This window comes from Molothrus aeneus, chromosome 12 (assembly GCF_037042795.1).
Source record: "Molothrus aeneus isolate 106 chromosome 12, BPBGC_Maene_1.0, whole genome shotgun sequence".
NCBI classification, from domain to species: domain Eukaryota; kingdom Metazoa; phylum Chordata; class Aves; order Passeriformes; family Icteridae; genus Molothrus; species Molothrus aeneus.
Window position 1 is genome coordinate 20,845,805 of NC_089657.1, and position 8,287 is coordinate 20,854,091.

The window sequence follows — 8,287 nt, forward strand, 5'->3', positions numbered from 1 at the left end:
TCTCAAAAATGAATTTAAAATATTTGCTTCTTCAGTGCAGACTGAAATTATAAAAAAAATTTAAATTAGGAATTTTGATAAATGTGAAACATGTGCTTCACTACTTAAGCCCTATTCTTGTGGTTTGCAGATGATACCAGGGCGTCCAATAATAATAACAGAATTGCATAGAAATCAAAGAATGATTTATTTTAAACTACTTCATGAAGACAAAAGCTGCCAAATCACTAGCAGATTCTGCTGTGTTTTACTGCACCTTCTCCCTGGATACTTGCACTTAAGTAATTTATTCAGTTCCCAAATTACAATAAATCCTTCCCATGTTGCGGAGCAGTTTTCATAATTCCTTCTCTGGAGGTGCCTGCGGCACTGCAGAGGGAAAACTCGTCCTGTTCCTGCTCGGTGTGTATAATCCGAATTATTCCTTTCGCACAATGCATTGCCATCTAGCGGCCTGCAGTGCCCGTGGGCTGCGGCAGCGGGAATGACCATGGCCATGGGCTGGGAATGACCACTGACATGGTCTGGGAATGACCATGGCCATGGGCTGGGAATGACCACTGACATGGTCTGGGAATGACCACGGGCATGGGCTGGGAATGACCACGGGCATGGGCTGTGAATGACCACTGACATGGTCTGGGAATGATCATGGCCATGGTCTGGGAATGACCACGGGCATGGGCTGTGAATGACCACTGACATGGTCTGGGAATGATCATGGCCATGGTCTGGGAATGACCACGGGCATGGGCTGGGAATGACCATGGCTATGGGCTGGGAATGACCATGGCTATGGGCTGGGAATGACCATGGCTATGGTCTGGGAATGACCATGGCTATGGGCTGTGAATGACTATGGCTATGGTCTGGGAATGACCATGGCTATGGGCTGGGAATGACCACGGGCATGGGCTGGGAATGACCATGGCTATGGGCTGGGAATGACCACGGGCATGGGCTGGGAATGACCATGGCTATGGGCTGGGAATGACCATGGCCATGGGCTGGGAATGACCACGGGCATGGGCTGGGAATGACCATGGCTATGGTCTGGGAATGACCACGGGCATGGGCTGGGAATGATCATGGCCATGGGCTGGGAATGATCATGGCCATGGGCTGGGAATGACCACGGGCATGGTCTGGGAATGACCACTGACATGGTCTGGGAATGACCATGGCTATGGGCTGGGAATGACCATGGCCATGGGCTGGGAATGACCACTGACATGGTCTGGGAATGACCATGGCCATGGGCTGGGAATGACCATGGCTATGGGCTGTGAATGACCATGGCTATGGCCTGGGAATGATCATGGACCAACCTATTTCCCACAAAGCTGCATTGGGGTATAGTTAATTTTTACACGGTTGTACGTGGGAAGAATAAGCCACCAAACCCCAATTTTTCTTAAGATCAATAAAAATAATTGCTACAGTGGTTGTTCAAAAATATTTCTGAAACGGTAATAAATGAGCTACACACAATTGTCTTACCTTTCAACTGTTACCAGAGATGGTCTAAAACACCCAAGAAAATATTCAAATATTGCTTTTCTCATAACAAAATTAGAGTGCTGAAGTTCTCTTTGTGCTGTGCTTTCCATCAGGATCCTGTGTGTCTCACTTTCCTGTGGGCTTTTGAGGAAACACAGCCTTGCCAGTACATCAAGTAGCAAATACAGGGCAATTTTAGAGTAGGACTTTGCAGTGATTTTTCATAGTGAGGTGTGCATACTTAGAAGCATCTCAAGGAAAATAAATGTGAGAAAATTTTTTAAAATATATTAAAATGTAGTAATAACAATAATGGGATAGAAATGTATAAGAGGCAAATAAAAATTAAGTTATCATTTTTGTTACTCAATACTAATTTTTAAGTTACTTTTTCTTCTTGAGTTATGTTTTATTTCATCGCTAATTAGGAGAAAATCAAAGGAAAAATATATACAAAAGGATTTGAAGAAGTCACTAATAACTGTATCTGTCTGTACAGAGTAACATCCTGGCAGTGAAAATACAGAAGTTGTTTCAAAGAGAAATCATTAGAAACCACAGAAATTGACATCACAACAAAACTCTGATCTGTTTCTTAGCTGTAAATTAGCATCTTTTTTATCATTTATATTAGCTGAGATTTTACTTTCCGGTTAACCAAACAAAACCTTTGTAATTACTGAATAAAGCCTTTATAATTAATGTCTGGCGGGTTTTGTATTGATAGAGTGAGTAAATATTGAGCATTCAATACTAAGAGAAGAAAAATCCCACAGTTGGAGATCAGCCACGGAGAATTCATTATCAAGTAAGGGATTCTCTAAATTCAGTAAGTGCAGGTATTTTACATTAGATGCTGAACTGCTGGTGCTGAGGATTTAGTATTTAATTTTTTTTTTTTTTTTTGAAGTGCTATAAAGAACTAAGAAAGTTTTCTGCTCACTTCAAGTTCTATAGTGTTCTATAGCAGCAAAGGCAGAGATCTGAGCAGTTAAGGGTTGAGCTTTGGATATGTTGGAACCTGTAATTTAAAAAAGGCTTCATTTTTTTTCCTGCAGCTTTCTTATATATTTGAATCAGAATTTAGTGCAAAGCATCAGTGTGGTCCAGTGAAATTACTACCTGAGAGTAATGGCAGGTAGCAAACTCCCAGCTTTAAGTGGAACCAGTTGGTAGATGGGCTCTGATTTCTTTTGGAATAGATATTCAGAATATAAAGACTTGCTCAGGTGATAAGTGGTGCAGGGTAAAGCACAGAACTTTGAATATCTCTGTTCCATCCTCCTGGCTGCTGTACTCAGGGCATTCCTGGCTGTTTGTGCTGACAGGGGCTCGTGGAACAGTGGGCACTGTTCAAAGGGAGGCTGCTATGGATCTGCTTGTACAATGAGTTGTAAACTGGGTTAGTTCTGTTTGAGGTTCCTGAAGTTTCCTCTCTGTTGTCTCAGTCTCTTTCAGCACCACTGACACTCTGCAGCTCTCAGAGAGTATCTTCGATTGTGCTTTACACCTGCTTGCACTTAGGGAAAGAAACATTTATCACTCTTATTTATGTAATTGCTTAAATTGCATTTTAATTTTAACAGCTTAAGTATGTTGGTGGAGAAAAATGTTTTCTGAATGAAAGTTTGATCAAATGCCCAGGGAGCCGGTGCAAGTCTTTCCATTGACTCAAGAGATTTTGTTTCAGGCATTTTATTTAAACACTACTCCTCTCAGCCATAACTGATCTAAGTTACACGCTTTTCATAAAAGAATATTTCAACCAGGAATATCTACTTTAACCTTTTAAGGAAAATTACTGTAAATTAAATCTTTCTATTTTATAATTTTGATGCAGTTTAAAATATAAAGAAACCTGGATATAGTTCTTTTTAAAAGCAATATATCTGCTTCAGTGTTACAAAACTGAATTTCTTCTTGCTAAAATGGAAATTGGATTAGATTCTGCTGGAGTAAACTCAACAATTGCTTAAGTTCTTTTGTATTATTCCTCATTCCCATTAGGAATAATACGATACCTATACTCAGCAATTCCCATCACTGTAGGCTCTGAAATAAACATTAGGAAATATTGGTCTCAAAGCTGAAGACTCCATTTACACTGCTCAGCCCTGCAGCTCAGGTCTGCCAGCCAGCCCGGGTTTCTCTGAGCGCTCATTGCAGCCTTTCCTGGCAGGGCTCCTCGGGAGCTGAGCAGGTTCAGAATGGATCAGGAGGTTTTATCACCAGAGTAAACACTGGGGCACATTTCCCCTTTGCTCAAAGATTCACATTAGTGTCCTGTTAGCAGTGTATCAATTGCATTTCCTACAGGCCTGGGTGTGAGCTGCCCCCTTCCCTTACCCCAGCCCAGGCTGAAGATGATACTAAAGGAGGACCCCGCTGCATTCATTTAACTGAACTATTTTAAACTCTTGAGGTGAAATCTCGAAGGTGTTAAACCACAGCAGTGTCAGCATCCTGAGGCGCAGACTTTGATGCCCTGGGTTGTGGCAAACAGCACAAAACTCTGCAAACTTTCCAAGGGCTTCCTGGGGCCTACCGTGTAAACAGCACTCAGCTGATCTGATAAAATCTGCCTGAGATAGCGATCCAGAGCTTATCTCAGCAGTAATCCGGGCCATTTGTTTACTGATAAGCAATCGCAGGGAGGAGTTGGGGTTTAGAGAGTGAGTTTGGGCAGGATTCCCTGGCTGTGCCAGCAGAACTGAGCACTCCAGGACACTGGGGACGGGACCTGGAGCTGCATCCTCACCCCAGGCACTGCACAGGGACCTGCAGGGAACTTCACCTCTGGCAAGGGCATGATGCGATATTAGGTCACCAGTTGTGATTGATGGGACACTTTTTGATTAGTTTTGTAGGTGGAGGAAAAAAAAAAAAGAAAAATACAGCAATTATGAATTTAACTAAGGCAAAACCTGTTACCATTGGCACCAAGTTGCCATCATCATTCTGTTATAGTACCCCATACTTCCCAGGAAAGTTTTCCCTTTTGCCACAACCATTGCACGATGTTTTTTGTTCAGAGAAGTTGCAAAGGACAGCTATCTGAGCCCCTTGAGCCTTTTATAAAATTGAGGTTCATGGGGAAAAGCATAGTAAAACATAAGCAATTCCTTCCTGTGGCAGAATTACATTTGCCACAAATAAATAAGTGTTGTGGGCAGGATGAGGATGACAGAGCCTGGACCCAGAACAAGGCTGTGGAGGAGAAAAGACCCCAATCTCTCCTAGAGTACAAAAAGTAGCTCCTGTCTGGCCATGACAGTCTTGTCCCAAGTTCAGTTCCACAGGAAATGGCATTTTTTTGACTTTAAATATATTCCAGTTGTGAACAGAGCCCTTTAATTGTACAGCAAGTTGAGAGTTTCTGTACTGCATGTTTTTGGAAGTTCCTGCTTTTATGGCTTTTAAAATTCTCATTCTCTGTACTAAGCAAAACTCTGACATATTTTACACAGCTGCTGTTTCAAATTCCAGACATTTGACATAATTTTTTTGCTATGAAATTCCAGAATATCACTACTAACTGTACTTTATCAAGGAAAAGCTCACTGAGCACTTCAAACCTAATAATTTTGATCTACCTTAATAAAAATTTCTGCCTAATCTGTCCAGCTCTTTGGCGAATGCTGCAGCCAGCTATACTGAGATTTATGTGTGTGTGTGTGTGTGTGTGTGTGTGTGTGTGTGTGTGTGTGTGTGTGTGTATAAAAATACATTAATATTATATATATACATACACATACACTGCCTGAGCATAGAGTTTTCCACCATTTTCTGCTTCTTAAATGAGAACACGTGATTCTCTTTGAAATTCTGGATAAAATGTGAATCTTAATCCAGTGTATTCTAGTTTGCCAAATGATGACGTGACAGTGAAGAGCCTTCAGCAGTTTCAGGTCCAATGTCAACTGAACATCCACGGAATGAAGGCAAGTTTGAGCTGAATTAATTTGCCATGTCAATAGCTATCCAATACCTATCTGCTACCTGAAAATATTTGTTTTGTAATAATTTGAAATTTTGTACTTAGCAAAGTGACAGTTAAGAAAAGCACATCACGATGGTTTTGGTTCCGAGAATGGTTGTGAAAATATTTATTTTCTGTTTACTTTTTATTTAGCTCTTTGGAGTTCAGAACCCTGGGCTTAGCACTGAGTTATCTAATTACTTTGAAAAGGAGCAGGATTTTACCTTTGCAAATATATTTAGCCTTTCAAGACATACATTTTGAAGATAACCTCTTCATGTTGCCTTGATTTATAATATTCCTGATGTTTCTGTGGTTGCTGAGAACAACATTTGGCTTGGACACACAGATATTGGAAGTTCTTTCTTCCAGTGGAGGTAGTTTCTACCAAAATATTGTTTAATTCATGACAGGCTAATTTATGGAAGGATGTATTTTTTTCATTCTGGATTTTGGTAAAATTAAGTGCTGAGCCACTGTTTCTCATATCTGTGCTATTTTTACTGGGACTAATGCCTGCCATTGTTTTCTGTAATGCTCTGTACTTGCCTTTTGCTTTGCTGTTTCTTTTCTTCCACAGCAACAGTGACCTTTAACTGGCAGCTGACAGGGCAGATTTTTTTACTAGAATAACATAATTAGTGTTTGAACCTTATATGAGTACTTCTGTCAGGTGTCCCACGGTCAAAATTCCATTTGCAAAAGCCACATTATACAGTATCAGTAATTCCTGTATTGTAAACAGGGTTCATGGAGGCAATTGGAGAGCTCTGAGCTCTGACAGCAATGCTTAGAAAGATATTTCAGCACATGAAGGGAATATCTGAATTTTCAGTTTCCTGGGTGTACAGCAAAAATGTCCATTCTGAAAGTGCATTTCATTCCACATAAAACAATCAAAACGTTTATAACTTGCTTATATCTTCTATAGCATAAATGTCAAATATATCTGTGCTTTAATGCCTTTGAATGTGGCTCCTTAGAACCAGTGATATATTCGAGTCAGCGACCACATAAATGAAAAATCACGGCTATGCAAGTTTTTACTTTAATTCCACACACAAAGTTTTCCTCAATTTCTTTATAGTAGATGTCAGCCAATAAAGCAGTAATGTAATACATTCAAGTAAAAGAACCTAGTCAGTTCTTTGGGCTGGAACTAGCCTGTCTTAGATCTCACAGAATTTGGAGAAGCATGTGTTGCTATTACTGATTTTGCATGTAATAAGCCAAATTTTCCTCGTCTAAATCAGGTAATCATCCTGCAGATTTCAGTTAGGCAGCTTTCCTGATGGAGTGCAGCCAGTTTTTGGCACATGAAGGACTTTTCTAGTTATCAAAAGCAACAGCCTAAATGTGACACAGCATTGAATCCCAGTTCAGAGAGGAGAGGAAGAGTTGGATGCAATAATATTTGTGTGTCTCAGCAGTGCTATTAATAAGTGTTTGAAGATGTGAAAGTGGGAACTTGGAAAGCAGGCCACCACATACTCAAATATAGATGTAGATTTAATACAGCTCATTTATTACTGGTGATTGCTTGGAGGCATCATGGACAAAATCCTTGATGTAAGAGGAAAAAGTGTTGGCTGTCACGTTCCGTTCCAGCTTTAATTTCAATCGCCTGAGCAGGAGCAGCTGCAAGTTGCTATCAGGCATATGAAGTTTTCAGTGCTAAAAAGGCAGCTGGGCTGGAAATAGCCCAGAAGTACATATCCATTTGTCTGGTTAACTTCAGCACTTAGACTATCAATCAGGTCAGCCTAAAGAGAAATGAATGACATCAGTCAAAACAATCGGATATCTCTGTGCAGTGATTAGCTCCGTGTAGTACAAAAACTTAAATAATTTGTTCTTTGAAAATGTGATGATTGATTGGCTTCCATTAGGCTTGGATTTTAAAACATTCCATGAACTCTCAGATAAAATGGCACTAAAATGTTATTGCAATAACCAAATAAATCATATTAGACTATAGTGTACATAAGTACTTTAAAACATTACAGATACTAGAATTCTGTGTATAATAAAAAGGTGAAGAATGTAATCCATGAACTTTTTTTTTCTCATCTCACACCAGCATTATCCATGGCTGCTTTCAAGGATAATGTTCCTAGGGAGATGAATTTTAAGTTTTGCTTTAATACATTATATATACGTATGTAAAAGTTTTGCAGTTTGGATGTGTTTGATCAAAGGGAGGTACTTTAATCTTAACTCAGTGCAGAATTTATCTGAGCTTTTGATACTGGTGCTGGCTGTTCAATTGGAGTTCAGCCTGGCAGTCATCTTGCAGCTGTGGGAAGTGGGCTGTCACCATTTAAAATTGGTGCCTTTTCCAGTACCAGTTTTGGGGTCCAGTTCATTGTCTTGTTATTCTGACCAGAGAATCCCTGACACAAAACAATATTTGGCCTTGAATCTCGTGTAGAGGCATAAAACAAAGCCTTGCTCTGATATGCAGGGTGGCAATGCGGTTAACACTTGAAATTTATGATCATTTTCCTAATATTTCACTTTTGCCTAACGATCCAGACTCTAGAGGCAAATAATTCTGTGAATCATCTCTGACTTCAAAACAAACTGTGGACCCCATGCATGCAAGATTGCCTAAATATTGGAAGCCTTATGGATCATAAATCAGAAGGCAAGGAAAATAATCCCATCAAAAATGTTTTGCTTCATTATTTTAGGATTTAGTCATGGATTTGAAGCACTGGTGTTGAGCTGAAGTAATTGGTGCCATTGTAAATCAAAGGCAGCAGCACACGTGGGGCTGCCTTTGAAGTCACTTGGCAGCACGTGGCT